At 45.5% G+C, this 23,227-nt stretch overlaps 1 protein-coding gene across 1 annotated transcript in view; it reads left to right on the top strand.

The window, feature by feature from the left end:
• The first annotated feature begins 8,244 nt into the window (after positions 1-8,244).
• FRMPD1 (FERM and PDZ domain containing 1) overlaps positions 8,245-23,227 on the top strand; it is a 98,854-nt gene continuing 83,871 nt past the window's right edge. Inside the window, exon 1 of the mRNA XM_005581268.5 lies at positions 8,245-8,515. The gene's annotated coding sequence lies outside the window, so the exon portion shown is untranslated. The remainder of the gene's footprint in view (positions 8,516-23,227) is intronic.

Here is a 23,227-nt window from a genome sequence, read left to right as displayed (position 1 = left end):
TCTCTGCCTGGAAGCTCTATCATCCTTCTCCCCTTCAGGTAGCTGACTTGGACTTATTTAAATGTTTCTTTCACTAGATTTCTTGGATTTGAATCCAAGCTCTTACTAGTTGAGTGACCAGGGGAGCATTTAGCCTTGGTTTTCTCATTTATAAAGTGGGGGTATTAATATATAACCCATAGGGTTATTAAAAAGAGATAAACTGCTTAGAACAGTGCCTAACAAATATTAGGTCTCAATAAAATGTGGCAAGGACTATTTGTGGGATCCATAATTCCAGAGGGCTCTTTTTCCTCCTTCGGTAAGCTATTCACATTGCCTGGAAGCTCATGACATTTACTCCTTATTCTTGGAGTTCAGAAATGTCACCAGGATATATTTTTAAATATCCATTCTGCCAATCTTTGTCTTTTGATTGGTGTATTTAGATTATTTACACTTAATATAGTTATTAAAATGTTAGAACTTAACTCTGCTATGTTGTTATTTGTTTTCTTTCTGCACAGGGGAAACTCTTGGAAGTCTTCTCTCTCATCTGTTTGTTCCCCATTTCTCACTCCTCGTTTTTCTTTTTCCTGTCTCCCTGTGGGCTACTTGGGCTTTTTTAAGAATGCTACTTTGATTTATCTAAAGTAATTTTGAGTGTATCTCTCTGTGTAGTTTTTAAAGTTGTTGCTCAGGTATTAAACCATACATAAAATATCTTACTCCAGTCTACTGCTCCTGACATTTTACCCCTTTCAGTGAAATGCCTGGGACTGGAAGTTCTAGGTGTGTGTTTTAAAATTAATACAGTGTAGAAATTAGAGTCTTTTTTACCTGATAACTCAAGTCCATACATTTAATGTATAGGTAATTCAAGTGCATAAATTTGATCTGATAATTCAAGACTATGGGCTTAGTCTTTTTTTCTGTTATTTTTTGGTTATTGCTTTGTTCCTTTGTTATTTTTCTTCTGCTCCATTTGGTACTATTATTTGCATATCTTCTAGATATTTCATCAATGTTTGAAAATCCTCTGACTCATAATTTCTATTTCTTTTTATTTTTGGCTTGGTACTCATCATTAAATCAGTTTTCAGTGGTGTTCATTACATTTTTCATTTCCACAATTGAAAATTTAAAAGATTGTGTGTCTAACTTTCAAAAACCATTTTTCCTCATTTTGATCATTTCTTTCTAACCTCTACTTGAATCTCCTTACATTTTTGGTTCTAAAAAGTTAGTTTTTCTTCTATTAAATTGATCTCAATGTGATTCATCTCTTTTAGTTATTCGTCTTGATTGTGCTCCTTCAAGCTATTGACTCCCCTTAAATAATCTCTGATCTGCTTTGGCTACTTCCATCAACGCCTGGGCAGGTTGGGCTTTTGTGGCTTCTTGGGTACCATAGTTCAGCGATCATGAAAGGAAAGAAGGATGCTTCTCCAGTGGCCTGGTGGTGAACAAAGCTACCTGGCTGGGTCCACCAGGCTGAGGTGAGGTGGAAGAGGCTTTTAGGATCTTTGGACACTCCCAGAATTAGTAGAGTGGGGTTGGGCTGCTGTGTGCCATTGTGTAGTTTGTTTATTGCAAGGGTATCTGGTGGAGAGGATTAACAGGGGCTAACATCCACTTGCTGAACTGTGTACCCTGGTGTGGAGCTACATCGGCCCGAAGAAGGAAGCATATTTTCTCATTTTCACAAAGGTATCTGAGGGGGGAAGCTTTTTTCCAACCCACATAAAGATGCTGTGCGGGCTAGGCGTGACCCTCAGGGGATAGTTTGGCCCACCCGTGACATTCCGTTCTATAGCGGCAGGTGTTGACAGAGTCAGGGGTCTTCCCGCAGAGCTATGTGCAGGAAGCGGGCAGGGACAGTTCTTCCTCACCTGTCGAGGGGCCGTGCTCAGCTGGGGTCAGCTGGGCCCCTCAGGTAGCCCAGGATTGAAAACCTTTACTGCAGACTCACTAGCGAGGCCGACTACTTCCCAGCTCCTGGGCCTTTGTCCTTCTTGCAATTGTGGACAGTGTGGCAGCGACACTGCCCTTTGCCAGTCCTGCACTAGGATTGTGTGTGTGGAATCTCCTTTGGGCTCTGGCTATAGGCAACAGTGTCCTATGCCCCATTCACTGGATGGCTCACAATTTGGGTCCCCTCAGCAGGGAGCTGGGTGAGAGAGGGGCTCAGGAGGCAGGCCCCCCATCTTCAGAGAAGCCCCCTGGGTAGGCATGCTAAGGTGATTTAGGAAGTTTCTCTATAACAGTTCTATTGCAGCCATCTTTCCTCCCCAACAGTAGAGCTCTGTTTCCCAGATAAACCTGAATCTGAATCCCATTTGCCAACTCTGTGACTTCATACCAGTCACTTGAATTCTCTGAGCTTGCCTCAGTTTCATCTGTAAAGTGGGGATTGTCATGTGTGTCTTGCATAACTCAAGGAGCTGTTGAGAGAATCAAATGAGATGATTGCTGTGTTTGGTGTTTTGCAAACTGAAAAGTGCTATGCAAAAGTAAAGAGGTGAAAAGAATAGTGTTAGAGAGGGTGGCATCTGCCCCTGGGGGCTGTGGGGAGCACAGTGGCACTGGGGACTTGCAGTCACCCAGCAGATGCAAAGCAGAATGAAGCCTTTGGGAAGTGGCCAGATGTAGTTGTCAAGACCAGGGTAGGGCCACACTCGACGCTGACCACAACCTCAAGACGTGCCTTCTTCTGGGGAGCTGATCTCCCAGGAGCTGAGCCAGCAGGAAAAAAAAAAAAAAAAAGAGAGAGAGAGAGAGAATTTTAAAAAGAGATAAAAAGGCAAGAGTAATGGATGCTGAACCTAGTCCTATCTTTTCAAACTGTCTCTCAAAACACTGAAAGATTTATCACTTGAGGAATGAGATAAAAATTCATCTGACAAGAGACATAAAGAGCTTGAATATTTTTTAAAACTTGTGATAATCATTCCCAATTCTATACAAATATCTTATTGCCATCCTCTGTTTCTAACTGAGTTGTCATGTCCATTACATTAGCAATAGATTCGAATACCAGTTTTATCAAGGAGCAGAGAATGCAATTAGGAACAGGAAAAGAAATATAAGCAGACGAGGCTTAGATGAGAGCTAAGGAAGCAATCCAGAAATGAGATGTGTTTTCCATCCTCCTGCCCTACCATTTAAAAAAAGGTAAAAATAGATCATTTTTGGGAGAATGACTGTGATAAGCAGTCAAGCAAGTTTTGGAGGGTGTTGGGAGACTTATCTCTCTTCACCAGTACACAGATAATGAACTTGCTAGCTCAACTCCCTATTCTTAGTATTATGCAGTGAATTGGACAATTCGTTTTTAAGAAGTGAGCAGTGAATGTCTGCTTTGGTGTCCTCGAATCTTGGGAGTAAGAACATATTGTTTTTATGTCAAATTTTCTCTCTGTAGAGCAACAATCTAATTGTCCTTAAGAGGTAATATAATCCTCATGATAATCACCCAATTTCTTTTGCCAAGAGCAGTACCTCTCTTCGTGACTGTTAACACTTCAGCTTCCTTAATCTCAAAGAATCATTTGGTTTAGAGCTCAGGGTACATTGGTTGTCATCAGGTATAATTGCCACTTCTTATAGAGGAGTAAAGTATAGCTCAGAGAGGTGATGCGACTTTCTCATAGCTACATAGCAAGACAGGGACAGAACTAGGGTCCAGAACTCTAGGGCACTGCTTTTCTACAAGTAGCTCAGCAGAAGTACTGGCATAGATATCAGATAGGGCTGTTTTTAATAACCCTAGTACTCCTATAGTCCCTGAGTCGTGGCTCACCCAAGCCTTGATGTAACTGTCTCATTATATTTCTGCATAAGACCTTGAATATTAAGAACATACAATCAGTTTATGTGGTGTAATAACACTCTCTTCACCAAACCATTTCATCCCCTATCCACTGTGGATTCACTTCAGAAGTCTTAAGTCTGTAGTAGGCACTCAACAATGTTGACTGAATGAATGAATAACCACTTAGAGGCCCATTAAGGAATCATGTCTGAAAGATTGTCAGATCTGAAATCATGTCAGATCTTTTTGATCTGAAAGAGACCTGGAAGGTCATTCTGGTCCCATTCCTCCATTCTGCTGAGACTTGAAGAGTGAGAGGACTCGGGTGCGGTGGCAGAGCACTCCTATAGCTCTTTTCCCCTCTGCTTCCCATACAGTGTTCTTTCTTTCACCCATACTGCTTCTCATCAATTTGATCTGGAAGCATTAAAATTGCCAATTTACTTGTGTTCTGGTAAACAAAATAAATATTTCTAACATCTAAAACACTTAACATTTAAAAACACTACTCCATAGAAAATGACAGGGTCAGGGTTTTGTTTTTTTTTTTTAAACCATATGGAATTTGATCATTCTGAAGAAGAACAGAAACTTGTCTTAAGTCACTGCAGACAGTAAAGCTGAAATTTGAAGCAGTAAATGATTCTATTTTGGGAACAATAGATATGAAGTCAGGAAGAGTTAGGCATTCTAAGAAGGAAGTTGTATAGAAAAGCCAACTATTAAGTCAGGTCTCAGAAGTATTTGAGGGCAAAGGAGATTAATACAGGTAAGGGGAAGGTATGGGCACTTAGCAGATGACAAATGGCATAATCGTTGCCATAGAGAAAGCAAACTTTTAGCTGAAATGGTACTTATGGGAAATAAATTCGAATCTCAGATGTTTGAGTCAGGAAGTCTCATTAGGATGCAACATAGCTTGTCATTATGGGCTATGACATAGTGTCACTAAAAAAAGAGAGACATCAGAGAGGGACAAGGCACAACCACATAGCAATATGAGAAATTTCATTCTTGCTATATCTTGTTCTATATTAATATTAGATCATTTGATGCTATCCCCTCACCAAACATGACTCTTCAGAGTGACAAAAACAGAGATTAAAAGTAATCTATATCCAAATGACAGCTGTTAGGGTAAAACTTGAGAAACATATATATTTTATTTGTTGATTTATTCATTCATTCAATAAATATTTATGGAATTATGGGAAGGCAAAAATAAATAAGACATTGTCTTTCTCAAGAAGGTCTCAAGAAGACAGACATGTAAACAAATCATTGTAATGGGTGTGCTGGGTGCTTAATTTGCTGTATGCTGTACATAAGTATAGCAGAGGCTCAAAGCAAGGACTGAGAAGAGTTCATGGAGGACAAGATATTTTTGACCAGGATTTAAAGGAAGAAGAAAAGTTTGTCCAGCAGGTTGGGTTAAAGGCTAGAAAAACAAGGAAGCCTCCCAGAGGGCAATAATAGCTTATGTAAAGTATTTAGCAGTATAGGATTTAGAATTTCACATGAAGCCCAGTGCAGCTATTTTAAAGCTGTGGAATCTTGGCCAAGCAACTTTACTTCTTGGAGCCTCAGTTTCTTTCTCTGTAAAATAAGTAGAGTAATCCTTACTGCATACAATGATTAGATGCATTCTTAGTAGTGCTGGGTAGCAAGTAATGAATGCTGTTTCATCTCCAGGAACTCTTATTTTTTAGAACACTCCTAGGTTTTAGGCATTGTTATTATGCTCCCTTTGCAAAGGGAAAAAACCGAGAACTGAGAGGTAATGGAACTTTTCCAAAATTACATAGGTTAAAAAGCAGCAGCACTGGGATTTGAACCTAGGCAGTTTGACTCAAGACTACATTTTTTTTTAACACTATGTTATGTGCCTCTTATTACATAAGATACCCTAGGAACATAAGGTGTTTGGTGTACAGGTGTGGGGGGAGGTAGAGATGGGGCCACAGGGGTAATAGGATCACTGTGGACTCATGTGATGCTAAGGAGTTAAGACTTTGCTGCATGATCAAGAAGGAACAATGGAGGTGTCTTCAGCAGGAGAGTCACTGGTCAGGTCTGTGGTTGAAAAAGATCACTGGCAGTATGTGGAGGATGAAAATAGGAAAGACTGGAGGCGGTTACTACAGCCTTGGCAAGAAATGGTGAGGCTCCAACGAAGGCAAGGGCAGCAGGATGAGGGGGAGGAGACATGTGTAAGAGAAGTTAAGGAGACAGAGCTGATTGGACTTAGTGGCCAGTAGAGTATGAAGGCCAGGAAGAGGGAAGAGTCTAGACTGTCCCTTTGGTTTCTAGTTTAGGTGCCCAGAGGAAGGAAGTGCTGCTACCAGTTGAGATAGAGAAGCAATGCAGAAGGGGTAATTTGGGGGAAAGATGTGGATTTGGTTTTGGCTCTGTTGAGACTGGGGCACCTGAGGGACATTTAGGCGATGTCCAGCAGGCAGTTGTGTCTCTGGGTTTGGAAGACAGAAGGTTTGGCTGAAACCATACAGCTGATAGAATTGCTCTGTGAGAGTGAAGGGAGAAAAGAGGCCAAGGAGGGGCATGAGGGCAATGGCAAAAGAGGCTGAGGGGCAAGAGGGACCAGAATGAGAATCTGAGGAGAGCGGGGTCAGGGCCTGGGTCCAGCACCTAGAGAGGCTGACACTGACGCAGGTAGCTAGGAAATGGAGGGGGACAGGGCAAAATTCCATGGGGAACATTTGTGCTCACTGGACAGGAGAATAGTTCTTATCTTACTTTCTGACAAGTGCTATGCTTTTTGGTGTTTAACTGCCTTGGAGAGAGTAATTTGATGATTAATATTTATCTACAAACTAATTTTTAAAATTAAACTTTATTTTGAGAAAATTGTAGATTCACATGCAATTGTAAGAAATAATTCAGAGAGACAGAATACTTGATTTTTAAAAAGTTTTCTTTATTCCCACTATGGCTTCAGATTCTTCCACCCTCACGGCTCTTCTGTCTCCTGGGGCAGAACTTTGTATACTACATCTAGTGCAAAGACCCCTGAGGAAAGCAAAAGGCTCACTCAGCCCGTGGATCTGGGTGGCAGAGGGCTGGGGCACTGAGAGAAAAGGGAGCTTTGGGTGCAGTTATGTAGGAGGTCTTTCAGCGATGGAGCCACTCAGGAGTTTCTGGATGGACTCCTGGATTTGGAAATGAAGGTCACAGAAGAGGAGCACCTGCCTTCATCCAGACTTTGGCTCCAAAGTGCTGCTAGTCTCCCCCTACTGCCCTTGGATGAAGGATGCACTTGTTAACATCTGCCTGTGCACCATCCCCAGAATGATTTAACATCCCAATCTGGTGGTGCCTCATCCCTACTTAGAATTGCTCCCATGAACCTGCCAGTGCACTGAGAACACGGTGCAAACTCCTTGACCAGGAATTGGCCCCTGCTCACTCCCCTGCTTTATGTCTCAACTCCTGCCACTCCCTCTGTGGGATCTCTCTCATCTTGGGGTCTTTGTTCCTGTGGTCTCAACCTGAAAGGCTCTCTCCACACTCCTCCCTTTCATTGGCCAATTCCACTGGCCTTTCAGGTTTCCATTTAGAGCATGTCCCCTCCAGGAGGCCTTCACTCTGTCAGTGCAGGCCTATGTGGTGCCCTTGGCCCTATGGGATCTGGCTATTGTTACAGGAACTGGACTGTATTTTAATAGTCCTAGACTGTACATTCTGTGAGGACAGGGACTGCTTTATTAAAGGTGTATTGTATCTCCAGTGTCTAATGCAGGATATGGACCTAGTAGGTGTTCAGTAGAGTTCAGCACAGAAAATAGTTCGTGCACAGACACACGCATTTGGGTATAATGGTCAGAGAGGTGGTAGGGTAGGACCAGAATCAGGGGAGTGGACGAGATGGCTCAGGGGGTCAGAAAAGGGCTGAGTGCAGAGTCCCAGGGCGTTCCAGCATTTTAGAGCTTCTGGTTTGAGGAACCCTCAAGGAGACCGAGAGAGTGACTGGAGAGGGCCGAGGAAAGCTGGGAGAACGGTTTCCCAGCGCGGAAGGAGTTTAGAGAGGCAGCGGCGGTGGTCCACAGTGCCTAACGTGGGCCCACGCTTTCCCTCTCTCTTCAGCCGAACACCTGCAGGGCATGGGGGTCAGGGGGCGAGTCAGAGTCATCTCCGTCCCTCAGGGTTCCCCATAGCTGGGGCTCTTCCTGGCGGAAGCGAGGCGTGAGAAGAGGGTCGTTTTGGGAACTCTTCGGGGTTCCAGTTCTGGCCCAACCCCACGGGTCTGGGTGACCTTGGGGAGTCCCTTTCCTCTTCCAGCCTCAGTCTCCCCCTGGGTACTCAGCGGACGCTGCGTGCCCCGGCGGTGAGCTGAGGCAGGCGGCGGAGGCAGGGCCCGGGTGGGAGCGGGACCGCCCACTGCGGCGGGCCGGGACCTGGGAGCCCGCGGAGGCTGTGCGCGGGGCTCCTCCCCCGGGGCTGGGGTCGCGGCGCCGGCAGCTGGCGGCCGCGCAGCTGCAGCCTCAGCACCTGCCGCCGCCAGACGGCGCGGGCGCGGGCGCGGCCCGGCCTGGCCACCCCCTCCGGCTGCAGCCGCGGCGCGGGAGGCGGAGCCCGAGCCGAGCCCGAGCAGCGCTGCTGCCCGAGCCTTGGCCGCGACCGTGCCCGCCGCTGGGCGGGGCCGCCCCTCTTCGAGAGCGTCAGCCCGCTAGGTCCTTGTCCGCGCGGGCGGCACCTCCTCTGCAGGTAAGGGAGGGGTCCCGGCACCGCAAAGTTTTGGGGAGACTGCCTGTCCCCACACCCCGGGCCTGCGCCTAGGCTTCCTCCGCGCCGCCCTCCGCCTGCACCACCAGTCCCGGGTGACCCGCGCCCACCTCCGGTCCTCGTGTCCCTAAGCCCGGCTCGGGGGCGCGTCCGTAGGCTAGCTAAGGAGCTGCCACCGTGAACTGCTTGCACAGTAGCGATGTGTGTTTAAGTTTCCGAGATCTGCATGGTGTAGTGAGTGGAAAGAGCGGCAACGCTGGAGGGGGAGAGACCTGGGTTCAGGTGCGGCCGCGGCCAGTGCCAACTTTCTGAGTGACCTCAGACCAACCCTCCCTGCCCGTCCTCGATGGCCACACCTGAACCAGAAGGGGTTCGCTAGGGACGATCAGCTGCAGTGCCAATGCCTGTGTTGTTATTTTTTGAGTAGAGGGGCATCCCTGAGTGTCTCAGCTCCAGAACTCATGGCAGGTGGAGAGGAATGACCCACGGAAGTGAGTCTTTGGGGTCGCGTCGCTAACTTGCAGCAGCTTTGGCTGAGATTTAGGAGGGGCGTTGAGTCAGCCTCGGGGAGCAGGGGATACTCCGAGGGTTAGGAGTCAAGACTCTGGCTTCTGGTGGCTCCTCTGCCATCCACCCACCGTCTGTGTGACCTTGGGCAAGTGCCCCCTGCTTTTGCCACCTATGAAATAGGGTGGAAGTCGTGTTCACTAGATGTTCACTGTCTCTTTCAGCTGTAAACTCTGGAGAAGCGGAACCTCCGGTTCTCTGCATTTAGTCAGTTTGGGTGGAGGCAATATTTCACCAAGAATCCATCTAGCACTTGCAAATGAGCGTTTAGAAAATAAAGGAGGCATTTGCAGTTTGCTTTGGAAGTCCCAAAATAGGCATGGGGAGGATTGGTGAACGCTCAGCTCGCCTTCTTCAGTGCTTTGGACCATCATGAAATATTCAACAACATAATGATTTGTTTTCAAAGTGACTTATAGATCAGGAAGCGTTTCTGTTTGTGAGTCGGTTATTTTTGTAAAAACCTCAGAATGGTTGTTTGGGGGGAACAAATGCACTGTTCTAGGGGTCCTGACTTAGAGGCCAGCATCTACTTGTTTCTAGTTTAAGATGATGGTTGAGATGATTTCCAATCGAGACAATTTCGGGCATCCTTTGGTCGGTGTTGAGTGTGCATACGGTTAAGGAGCCAAGTTCATATTTTCCAGGACCGACGCATTCTGGCACAGCCACAGCAAAACAAGCACGAGGTAGTTAACTGTGTGATGCTAGAAGGAGAACTTTATTCTTTTGCCCGATATCTTGTTCCCCTTGTGCTGCAATTAGTGTGTTGCCAGTGTGTGGGTGAAACGCGTTACCATGAAAGAATTCTCGCAGAAGTGATTTTATGATTTTATGTCCTTCCTCGACATCCTGGTTTTAAGTTTCAAGCATTATGAAATCAGAGAGCTGGTGAAGGTGTGCCTGGTGACCAGAGCAGAGTTGTGGTACTTGTTTGCCTTTCCTGAATGAGACCCCATCCTCGAAGCTAATTTGTCCAGAGCCTTTTATCTCTCTGATGCATTCAAATGCCACCAGTCTTTTCCCTCTTCATTCTCTATTGGTTCAGCAAGCACTTTCTCACTACTCATTCGGGAGGCACAAACATGAAAATTACCAACAGGCCCTACCCTCAAGGAGCTCAGGTTCTGGTGAGGAATAAAGAGGCTTGTGCCACAGGATCTTCATTCTGGGCTTTATCGCCTGGGATCCTTGTGAACACTAAGGAGGGCGAATTCCAACTGGAGATATTGGAGAAGGCTTTACAGTGGAAGGTGGAAGAAGAGGATTTCAACAGGTGGTGAGGAATAGAAAGGCCATGTGTAGGTCAAGGAGCTGGTATGAGCAAGGAACTGGTGAGAGCTGGGAAAGCATGAGACAGATGAGAACAGTGAGCCAGGTGGAAGCACAGAGAAGGCAGAGCACTTCAGAGAAAGGGCAGCAGGAAGAGGCTCTGGAGACTCTGAACCTGGGCTGGAATCCTTGCTGGCTGTGGAGTATTGGACCTCTGAGCCTCACTTTTTTTATTTGTGAAAGGGGAATAATAATAATTCCAAACTCACAAGATTAAATGAGATCATGTGTAAAAGTGTCTAACAGGGTGTTTCCATGTGATAGGTGTTGGATAAAAGTAAATTCTTTTTATCAGAGGGTTCATAGGCAAGCTGAATAAGTGTTTGAAGCCACCATTGGAGTAAATAGTGCTTTTTGTTTAAGCATGTGCATTGGTTTTGAACCTCACCACCAGCAGAGAGTTCTTGTGACAATGTGATGTGTACTCGAGGTGCCTCCTGATTCAAGGGGCAGGGGCTTTTTGTTATTTGGAGGGTGTTCAGATCAGATACTAACATCAACAACAGGCAATGCCCTGTAAATACTGTTAGGTGGTGGGAGGTCACAGAAGGCTAATCAGAAGTCTCAATCCCTGCCTCACACAAGCTTATCACTATGTGCTCAAGAACCCAGGTTGGTTGGGTGGGGGGTGCAGATTTGACAGTCAGACACAGCTCTAAATATATCAGCTTTGTCCATATAGCTGGGAGCAGGGTAATGGCTCCCTTCTGTCTTAGATTTGCAATGGTTTCAAAGAATAGGACACAACCTGGGCAGCATAGTGAGACCCCCATCTCTACAAAAAATTTACAAATTAGCTGGGTATAGTGGGTGTGCACCTGTGGTCCCAGCTATTTGGGAGGCTGAGGTGCTGAGGTGGGAGGATCACTTGAGCCTCACTCAGACTGCAGTGAGCTATGATCATGCCACTGCACTCCAGCCTGGGCAGAAGAGTGAGACTCCATCTCTAAAAAAAAAAAAAAAAAAAAAAAAAAAAAAAGGACAGGAAGGTGAAGAATAACATTGCAATACCTTATGACCCTGTGTAGTACCATGTAGCATCTATGGTACTGTCCTTCATTTTTTTTCAATCAATGGTTATTCATAGAACACCTGCTGTCTGCCAGAAAATTGTTCTAGGTACCTCGAGAATACATTGAAACAAAAGGCAAGGTCTCTGCCTTCCTGGAGTTTATATTCTAGTTGGAGAAAATAATGAACAAGTCATTACATAAATAAGGTAATTACAGGGTGTGCCAAAGGCTGGGAAGAAAATAAGCGGGGAAATGTGAGAGAAAGTAGTAGGAGTGGGACTCCATTGGAGGATGGTCAGGGCAGGCCTATCTGAGCCAGTGAGAGCCGCAGGAGAGAGGGAGCCAGTCTTGCCTGGAGCTGGGTGAGGGTCAGTGCAGCTCTGCATCTGTAAGAGGTAGGGTAGGGTAGTTCTGTGTATGAGAATGCAGACTCTGGGGCCAGACCACCTGGAATTGAATACTTGCCCCTTGGCTAACTAAATGTGTTACACTATCAGGTTATTTAATCTTTAAACTGAGCTTCAGTTTTTTCATCTGTAAACTAGGGATAATAACAGTACCTCCTTGAGAGGGTTGTTGGAGGACTGAATGAGTCGATACATGTAAAGTACTTAGAATAGTGCCAGTTATATAGTAAGCACCAAATAAAATTCAATTGAGGGTGAGAGAAGGAAGAAACTGTTCCAGGCAGAAGGAACAGCAAATGCTAAGGCCTGGAGGCCTGAAGGGGCTTGGTGCATGTACAACTAGACAGGCTGTGTGTGCAGGTATTATCCTCACAGTTATCAGGGAGATTCCTGAGCAGGCTCTCTGCCCCTTCAATACAGAATTATATATTTTAGGAATTTTGAAGAAATGACCACCCACGGCACTTTCACTTGCAGGATCAGGCCGAATAGTGTGGTGAGCTGCTGCTGCTGCTGCTGCTGCTGCTGCTGCTTTGGGGACATTGCACAGTAGATCCTTCTTTAGGATCTCTTTCCCTCCCTCCTTCCCTGACCCCAGAGGTGCTCATTGATGCATAAAGGGAAAGCAGGAGTGGAGCTGAGCCCCTGGTGCCACCAGCCCTGGTACGAAAGTACTGGCTCTGCCCGCTTGCTGTGGGGTACCATTCAGCCATCATCCCCTCCTCCTCCCAAGCTGGAAACTACAGCAGGGGAGGCTAATCATCTGTGCCATCTCCCTTGTTCCCTCCTTACTGAAATCTACTCAGTAAGAACCAAGTGACCTTGCCCTGTAAAGTAACAGCGACCAAGCCCTGTTATTTTTACTTCCAAAATCTCTCTCAAATATGCCTCCATCTTTCCATTCTCTGAGCATCTGGCTTCGGTGCTGTATACTGTAAAGTGTGGCTCTGATCTCATCATGCTCCTCCTCAGAGCCTTTCAGTGGGTCTTCCCTGTATGGATACTGAAGTCCCGAGTCCTCAGCCCAGCAGGCATGGTGGGCTACCTCCATCCTTTCTCTCACACCCCCTCCTCTGCACCTTGTCCCCACTCTTTTTTTTTCTTTTCTTTTCTTTTTTGTTTGTTTGTTTGTTTTTTTGAGACAGAGTCTTGCTCTGTAACCCAGGCTGGAGTGCAGTGGTGTGATCTTGGCTCACTGCAAGCTCCGCCTCCCGGGTTCAAGCAATTCTCCTGCCTCAACCTCCTCAGTAGCTGGGATTACAGGCACCTGCCACCATGCCTGGCTAATTTTTGTATTTTTCCATAGAGACAGGGTTTCACCATATTAACCAGGCTGGTCTCGAACTCCTGACCTTGTGATCTGCCTACCTCAGCCTCCCAAAGTGCTGGGATTACAGGCATAAGCCCCCGTGCCCAGCTCCCCCACTCTTAATACCCCTGGCCTCAGGTCTCTAGGCCTTTGCTCCCCTGTCTAGCCCCTCTGTCTAGCGTGTGCTTTAGCCTTGGTGGTCCTGCCTATGCCTGAAGGCTAAGCTCAAATCCTACCACCCCTAGGAAGCTGTCTTCCAGATCCCCTCATCCCAGGGATTTCACTATCCCCTGATACTTGGTACCTCTCATGGAGAAGTCATTGCTGTCAGCCTTGAAGGATTTTGTGTGCGGTTACTTGTGTATGTGGCCACAGCTCACAGAAAGCCCTTGGGAGGGCCGGCACAATGTCCTTCTTCTTTATAGCCCACAGCCCTTTTCACAGAGCCTAGCCCTAATGCAGGTCTGTACTGGATTGACAAAAGCCTGTGATTTTCCCGAGATTTGAAATGATTTGAGTCAAGCCAGAAGCATGAGGCTGATGCTTAGGGGTTGCATATGGTTCTCAGCTGAACTCACTCGTGGCGTTCTGATCCCTCAAGATGTAGATCCTTCGTTTGATGATGGGTTGATGCAACCTCCAAGATGAATCTGAGTTTCAAATTTAGTCTTTCAGTGTGCCTATTTTAAAGGAATATACTATATAAAATTTGAACCTTGAAGCTTTTGACAATCATTGTTTATATTACAAAAGCATTCTTTAACTGTAAAAAAGATCAATATAGAAAGCTTTCAAACACCAAATATACCTATGCACTTAATACCATTCAATGTATAAAATTTTGATTTATCCACAGTGATTGTAGTTGTACTTTACTGTATCCTGAGATATACACTAAACTTAATATATGTTCATGGAAGCAGTACTAACAGTGGCTTAAATTTGTTTTGATAACTACAGATTACATTATGCAGGTTTGCAAATCTGAGGCTTTTTTTTTTTTTTAAGTTAACTATCTGCCTGAAGGACAGTGGGAAGCCAGACTTGGTGCTTGGCAGATTGATATGAGGACAAAAGCCATTATTTTCATTAAGTGACACAGTGTTTTCAGGAACTCACCTGATGTTTAGAGACCTTTTTGCCAGCAGTTAAAAGTAGTTCAGGCCACCAATCATTTCTCAAGCTGGCTGCTAAATGATATGTGCCCTTAATGTTAGTTGTTTTGGTGAAAAAGAAAAAGAAAGAAACCACTAATTACAAGTTGGAAAAGATAAGATGGTAAATTTAAAAGTTCTTTTGACCTCTTTCAAGGAATGATCTGAGAACCTCAGCTGCTTCAGTAAAAGGGTGATATGGCAAAATTTCAAAATCCTGAATGGAAAGAGCTTCAGAGGAATTCATCTGGATGCAACAGTGCATCATTCTTTGAGACTTTTGACTTAAGAGAAGACAGATGTGCAGGCAGCTGAGAAAAGCTGTGCTTCCTGTTCTCTGAGTGTCTAGAATATAGGGTGTAGGCTACAGTTTGTATTAAAACCAACGATAACAATCCCACCTCCCCTGCCAATTGAAACCCCTGTCTGATGCTGACTTGTGGCCATTCACATGTGAAGCTTCTGAGTTACTGCTTTGTTGTTTTCTTTGCTCCGATGTAGAATTCAGAAGGATGCAAAAGGAAAAGCAATTATTAAAAATGAGGATGGCATGTATTTGTTCTTATAAAAATAATTTATTTGGTAGCTGCAGTCTCTGTTCTCTCTGGCTTTCCCTGGAAAAAGACACCAGTCCAGACTGTCCAGGGCTCCCCTGGTACCTGTGAATGTGCTGTTAGTTCCTGGTCTGGTTAGAAGATGATGTCTGTGTGGAGATACATACTTCGCCTCTTTCTTACCCCCTGGGGTGAGGGACGTTTTGTGTATAGGAGATGGAAGAATAGATGGTCTCTTTCTCAAGCTCATTCCTGGTTATTTTCAGTACTTAGCTCTTTGCAAAAGCTGTGTAATAAGTGTCTTAGTGAGAGTGTGCCTTGTTTATGTGCTGAAAACCTAGATTCACATATATGTTTCCAGATATTTTAGCTACCAGTCATAGACCCTCAAACAAGACCGCCAGCTCCGGAGATGATCAAGTACAGCCTTTGTGTGGTACAGGAATTCCCCTAGCATACCCAGCCTCCCTCTGCTTGGACCTGCCAACGCCCACCACCCTCCTGTTCCATCCTCCGTTGGCTCTGGTTATTACAAAGTTCTTCATTATTTCAAGCCAAAAATCTTCCTCTGGGCAATGTTTGCCCCATTGGCCCGGATCCTGCTCTTTGAAGCCCCACACAAAAAATCCATTTCTTCCTCCCTATGACAGCTAGTTAGGCCACTTGGACCTTCAGAGACAGGGATCAGGCGCCCACATCTTCACTTCTTCAGGCAGAATACCCACTTTGTCTGGCCCCCTGAAAAGCTAAGAATGGGACACAGCTGTGCAGGTGAGGGTCTGATCCTCCCAGAGAGGAGCAAGCCCACTGCAGCCTCACTTCAGAGTCTGTATTTGCGTTAGCATAGCCTGAGGCCAGTTAGCGCCCGGTGGGTCCTCCCACTGGGCTCTGCACTGGGCCACTAGGGAACTGCATGCTCTTTGGTGTCAGAGAGCCCCGAGTGTCCTGGCCCAGTGGTTGACGTGGGGTGGCCCCAGGTGAGTTAGCCCCCTCTCTGGGACTCAGATCCCTCATCTGTCTGACTACTTCTTAGGTGCTGTAGTTTTTCCTGTGGATGCTGTAACAAATCATCACAATCTTGGCTTGAAACAGCAGAACTGTGTCCTTTAACAGTTCTGGAGGCCAGAAGTACAAAATCGAGATGTTGGTAGTGCTGCTCTCCCACTGGAGTCTCTAAGGGGAATCCTTCCTTTGTCACTTCCAGCTTCTGGTGGCCACTGGCATTTCTTGTGGCTGCCTCACTCCAGTCTCTGCCTCCCTGGTCACATTGTCTCCTCCTGTCTGTTTCAAATCCTTGTTTCACTCTTATAAGGACACTTGTCGAGATTTAGGGTCCACCTGGATAATCCAAGGATAAGCACCTCATCTAAAGACCATTAATTTAATTACAGGTGTAAAAATCCTTTTTTCAAATAAGATCACATTTATAGGTTCCTGGGATTGGGACTTGGAATTTTTTTTTTTTTTTTTGAGACTGGAGCTCGCTCTGTCACCCAGGCTGGAGTTCAGTGGCATGATCAAGCTCACTGCAGTGCTGATCTCCTGGGCTCAAGTGATCCTCTCACCTCAGCCTTCTCAATTGCTGGGACTATAGGCGCACACCAACTGGCTAATTTTTAAATTTTATTTTTAGTAGAGATGAGGCCTTGCTATGTTTCTCAGACTGATCTGGAACTCCTGAGCTTAAGCAATCCTCCTGCGCCAGCCTCCCAAAGTGCTGGGATTACAGGTGTGAGCTACTACATCCAGCCAAGACTTGGATATCTTTTTAGGGTGGCCGCCATTCAACCGTGGGCTCTCTACTGCCTCTACTTTTGTAACTCCCTTTTGTTTCTATTGTATTTGAACCCAGTTCTCCAGGGTCACTGGCCTCAGATCCTCAGGCCACATGTCTTCTGTCTCCTCCTTCCTTCAGCATCCTGGCTGCTGCTCTGAAGGGTGCCAGGGCTTTTCCAGTTACTCTTCTTGTACAGATGTGGGTGGGGCCCTCAGGGATTAGGCTGCCTAGGAGAAAGCTCAGGTCTTCCTGGTGCATACCCTCATTTCTACCAGCATGCTGTGGCTAGTCAGTGGAGGCTTTGTCAGTGGGAAGGAGAAGCTGTGGCTATTAAAATATTCATTGCTGGTTCTTAGACTTAGGGAAGATCCCACAGTGAATGTGCTCTGGACAAAGAAGGGACACATTTTCCCCCTAATTTAGACTGAGATTGGGTCACTGAATTTGAGGGAAACTATTTATATTCTCAGTGCCCAAATACTCTGTAAAAAATCAGGAAATGCTCCTTAGCAACGCTGTAAGAGCGTAGTAGTATCATCTTCTTGCCCTACAACTAGCCTGTTTCAGAAGTTCCATGGTCCTTTAAGTGTGATCTCCAATCTGCTGCTGGTTTCTGGGCTCTCCAAATGCAACTCCCACTAAAACGTGCTTTTCTCCACAAAGGGAGTGTGCTGCTTTCTTTGCAGTTGACTTTTCAAGCACTGGGGAAAAAAAAAAGTGCCGAGGGGCAAGCAGAAGAGCTGGGTCTGGTGAAGCTGGTAGTGGAGCTGAGGGAAAGCAGGGGGAGGGTAGTGGCCTGGCAGGGTCTGGATACTGAGCAGCTCCAGACTCTCTGCTCATTGCTGTCCCCAGGATTCCTGTCTGATGGCATCCTCCTAGATGCTCCACTCATTTCAATGTGCTTTGCTAAGAAAGGCCTGTGTGGGGCTGGGGGCTGGGGAGGAGAGGTGGGGAGGGAGGAGAGAGATGAATCAGACAGCCCCTGCCCCACCCGCGGCTGGAAGTAAGTCAGTGCTGGGCAGGGTACTGCGCTTTGCAGAGACCCTTGGGAACCTAGCAAGGGCTGGCCATGCCTTGCAGGGAGATCTAGGAGGGCTTCTGGGAGGGACTGGCATTTGAACCGAGCCCTAATGGGTGACTAAGAGATAAAGAAGAGAAAGATGGATAGAACAGTATATCCAAAGTTGACCTCAGGTGGCCCCCTTCCTGGTCATCATCCAATGGAGCTGCACTGGAAGAAGCTCAGGTGTGACAGGGACCTTAAGGACCATCTAGTAAGGAAGATATTCAGACTGCACTGCTTAGAGATCTCCACTTCTCATTTCTCTTGCTGGGTTTAAAGAACAGTGATTTTCCATTTTGACAAGGCTTGTTTGGTGTAGCCACTTCAAAATATCCCCACACCAAAATATAACACTTTGTCTGGGATATCTTTTCCAGACTGAGGGAGCCTTCCCTCCTGCCCCCTCATTTCTGCAAGGCAATACTCCCCAGACTGTGTGCTCATGGGGTGTTGCTGTGTAACTTTCCGCACTTGACTATGAGCTTCCTGGGCAGGGACTGAGCCTTGCTGCTCATTCAATACAGAGCCCGGAATGAGGCTTGAGGGGTACAGTGTTGACTGATAAAATGAATGAATGCATGACTATGACAACTTCCTTAGCTGCATCTGGCTCCCAGGTGTCTTCATTGGTCTCTACAGTCATCAGTAGTGTCCTGGCTAAGTCAAGAGCATATGTGGGCCTCTGTGTTTCTCCATCTTATATTCTCTCCTGGAGTTGGTTTGCTGTATCAGCCAAGTGCTAGCAGAGACTCAGAGGGGTGGTGCCCCCTCTCTGCACTTTGAAACAATGGGGAGGCTGTGGACCTAATGTCCAGCCCCTGGAACTGCTGCCTGTTGTTCTGGGACATGGCCAAACTGACCTGGGAACTTGCTTACTCGGGCCAGCTGGCTCTTCTTGGTGCTTTGTAGTCTTAGTACTAGAGCCACAGAGGCAGGAGGGTGCAGGAGGAAGCACCCAGGTGACTCCATCAGGCCTGAGTTTACCAGCTGCATGATCTGAGGCCCGTTGTTTACTTGCTTTCTTAATTGATTATCTGTGCATGTTAAACTTACAGAAAAGAAGATACAGGGAATATATAATGGTCCCTGTTTTCCACTTACACACGGTAAATATTCAGTAAATGTTAATATTCTTTTTATATTATCTGAAGGGCTGTCATGGAGAAGAGACATAAAACTGGTTCTATGTGTTAGAGGCTGTCTGGAACAAAGTTTAATTTTGCCTCAAGTTATCATCCTTTCCAAATTTCATAAAGCCCCCCAGTGTCCTAATTCCTCAAGCTTACAGCATTCCTGACATCTTTGTTTCTTATTCTCTTCCACCTGCAAACTACCACCACCTCTCTGTGTGAATTTGAAGGTTGCTTCCCCTTGTCTGGGCCTCAGTTTCCTATCTGTGGACTAGGTTATATCCAAGGTCCTCTACAGCTTCGACACTACATTTAATTTCACAACATAGATAGATAATCCATGTCTTAGACTGTTTTGTGTTGCTATAACAGCTTGTTTGGAGGTTCTAGCAGGGGAGCACAGCTACTGGTATACCCTTGACTGAAGACCAGTCCTCCTCTATCAGGGATGGTCGTCCTCTTTGCCCAAGCACGCAGCTTTGGGAGGGATGCACATGGAATGGTGAGGGAGGAAGGGGACATCTGCCTAGCCAGCCAGATCAGCCGAATCAACCCTGGTGACTAGTGGGGTGACAGATGTCACAGCCAGATTGCCCTCACTTCCATTTTGCTATAACAGAATACCACAGACTGGGCATTTATAATAAATAAAGATTTATTGGTTGTGGTTCTGGAGGCAGAGAAGTCCAAATCAAGAGGCCCGTATCTTTCATGAGCCTTCTTGCTGTGTCATTCCATGGCAGAAGGGCAAAGAGCGGGCAAGAGGAGTGAACGCAATCCCACAATAATAAATCCACTCCCGCAGTAACAGCATTAGTCTGTTCATGAGGGTGGTGCTCCCATGTTCCAAACATCCCCTATTAGGCCCCACCTCCCATCACTGCCATTTTGGGGATCACAGTTTCAGCACATGAACTTTGGGGGATATATTCAAACCATGGCCATTCATTATTTGGAAAGTGATGTTCTAGGCCCCAGAGCAAATACAGATGGAGTTACAGTCCTTGGCCTTATAAAGGTCACAACCTAGTGTGGGGACAAATAAGAAGTCAGCATCATGAATGCTATGGTAGGGGATGAATAGAGGACTGAGGGATCCGAACCGGAACAGGGAGAGCCTAGCCACTTGATCAATGTATGGGCCCATTGCCCTCAGGGAGGAGCTGTCTAGAAATGTTTGTCACTGCATAAAAACATGAATGATGGAGACCAGGGCCTCCCAGGTGGCACTAGGATTTTTTGCTTTGAATTGGAATTATCAGTATGGAAAATCCCAGCAGAGATGACCTATGTGAGGGACCTTCTTTCCTCTCTTAGTCTCCTGCCTTCCTGGAAAGAAAAAAAAAGTATCCAAGTCTTCAGAATAGATTGACCTTTATGTACAGAAGCTCTTGGGGACACGCAGCTCAGTTTAACAAGTACTGTTTGTGTGCCTGAGAAATGTCTGGGAAGATGCAGAATCACATGTGTAAAGAGAATTAATCTATCTTTTGCCATGATTGTGTTCAGAAGCTGATTTTCAAAGACAGTTTCAATTTTCCTAGCTGTCTGGGTGACAGTTAGATGCGTACAACCTGTGCACACTCATCCCTCTTTTGTATTTAGTCTGCCCAATTTAATTTGTTTAGATTCCATAGGCTTTTATTGATTGCCCCTTAGAAGTTTAGCCTAGTGTTGACAGCCTAGGGGTATGAGAGACATCATTAGCCAGAAATTTCTTTTCTAGCTGGACCAATAAATCTGATACCCAAGAGTCAGTGAACAGAATGATCTGTTCATTGGGGATTGCTGAGTAAATTGGTGTGAGTGCCAGGATTTCTGCCCCAGGCTGAGAGATCTGGATAGATGGATGCTGAAGATGATTCTCCAGGAAGTCTTTTGGAGGAGTCTGCATTGGAGATGCACCAGGTGGGGATTGCATGCCAGAGTGGAGATGCAGGGGGAGGGGGCCGATCAGCAGGTGAACTTAGCATGGGTATTCGGCTTGAGCTAACTTTCCAGTCTCATCCTCAACTTGTTGTTCTCGTGCCTTAATAATGAAAACATTTATTCAATGCACAAGGCTCTAGCAGGCCTGGATTTTTGCTTGTGCTATTTCCTTTGCTTAGCCTCTCCACTGCCCCACTCCATCTACCAGTAAAACTCCTAGTTATTTTTCAATTCTGGTGTTGTTCTGCTGTTTTGACCTCATGACTTTGCCTCTCCTGGCTTCTCATAGTGTTTTGTTTATACAGTCATCCTTCAGAATCCCACAGGCGATTGGTTCCAGGACCCCACTGCAGATAACAAAATCCATGGATGCTCAAGTCCTTTATATAAAATAGTGTGATGTTTGCATATAACCTATGCATATCCTCTTGTATACTTCAAATTATCTTCAGGTTACTTATAATACTTAATAGAGTGTAAATGCTATGTAAATAGTTGTTATACTGCATTGTTTAGGGAATAATGACAAGAAAAAGTCTGTACATGTTCAGTAGAGGCACAACCATACATCTTTTCCCCAAATATTTTCCGTTCAAGGTTGGTTGAATCCATGGATGTGGAAGCCACAGATAGGAAGGGCTGACTGTACTTCTGTTTTAGTTTGGTACCTGGAGCATGACAGACGCCCAAGAGATATCACCTGAATAAATGAATAACTGAATAAATGACTGGTTATTAAGTTCTGTGTCTGACTCACCTGCTGGAACTGTGAAATGTTTCCTGGGAGAGGAGTGGAAGGCACTGAGATGAAAATGTGGGTGACAGATTCAGAGCAGGGAGACCACTGGGCTGCTCTTGGTGGTGGGGTGGGGGAGATACCCTCTGGAGGGAGTGTAGGACATTGACTTTTATTTATTTATTTACTTTTACTTTAAGTTCCGGGATACATGTGGAGAATGTGCGAGTTTGTTACATAGGTATACGTGTGCCATAGTGGTTCGCTGCACTTATCCACCCATTACCTAGGTTGTAAGCCCCACATGCATTAGCTATTTGTCCCGATGCTCTCCCTCCCCTCACCCCACCCCCCACAGGCCCCAGTGTGTGTTGTTCTCCTCCCTGTGTCCATGTGTTCTCATTGTTTAACTCCCACTTATGAGTGAGAACATGCGGTGTTTGGTTTTCTTTTCCTGTGTTAGTTTTCTGGAGGATGGCTTCCAGCTTCATCCAAGGACATCGACTTTTTGATGAATAGAAGCACACAATAAAAATATTCTCTAAGATATACTACAGACATGAAACATTCGGGGAAAAACCTGACTCTGGAATAATCAAAGAACTACAAATAAAATCAGCAATGAAAGCAAGGAAAATAACTGCAAACAGAAGCCCCCTTATAAATCTAATAAGTTAGGGGTGACTGAGTAATTGGGGGAAGTAATTTTCTACGACTGAGAGAGCATAATTGGGATAGCCTTGTGGGGGGCCATTTGGCTATATCAAAATCATTAAAAACTTGTATAGTCTTTCACCCAGCAGTGCCATTCCTAGGAATTTATCCTACGAGAATAATTACAGATGTACTATCAGAGATGTTTATCTCAACGTATTTGTAATGCAGACATCGAAAATAAACCAAATATCTAGCAGTAGGGGCTCAGCTTTAAAAATGGCACTCTTATCTATGGCAAATAAAAAATAATGTTGTAGAATAATAAAGACACAGGGAAGTGTTTACAGTGTGTTTTTCAGTTTAGAAACCAGCATATATGGTAAGTTCCCAATTATGTTGAAAATGTGTCTTTTCACACAAAAAGACTAGAAGGGTAATTAGCAACTTATAGCTTTTAGTGGACAATTTTTATTATCTTCTCTCTAAAAAAGAAAACTTTCAAAATTTTCTACCAGCCACATGTATTACGTTTATAAGAGAGGGGAAGCAAGTGTCAATTAAGAAAAAGAGAGAAGCTTTTGGAGAGCATTGTTTGAGCATCACTAGGTGGAAAACTAAATGGGCACATCATTTATCTTGCAAATTCCAGACAGGTAGTGTTTTCAGAAGGAAGAGTGGTCTTAGGTCCATTTGTGTGAGTATATTTATAGAAGTGAAAGCTTTGGGAGAAGGAAATAGATTGATTTTTTTTCCCCTTGAACTTTTGAAATTATTTTTTCCACTCCATTTGTAATTGAGCCCAGGGAGCTATTCTTATTTCTTCCTTTCTTGGGCACTGTGTTAGACCTAAAAATGTTAACTGGCTTAGGATGTGGGTTTTGCTAAAATGATTCCCCTTGAAGTCTTCACTGGGCTTTCTCATGCTTAAAAGTGGGGTCCCACAGAAGATCACTTTCTACCTAATGCACTTTGCTCCTGAATTCTTTGGCAACGTTGGGGTGGTCAGAAACCACTCCTGCCTTATGGTTCCGGACCCCATCAGCCACATGTGAGGGGCTCAGGAGTA

The sequence above is a fragment of the Macaca fascicularis genome, chromosome 15 (genome assembly GCF_037993035.2).
Source record: "Macaca fascicularis isolate 582-1 chromosome 15, T2T-MFA8v1.1".
NCBI lineage: Eukaryota > Metazoa > Chordata > Mammalia > Primates > Cercopithecidae > Macaca > Macaca fascicularis.
The sequence above is the reverse complement of the archived record's forward strand: the minus strand, read 5'-3'. Positions and strand labels throughout refer to the sequence as shown.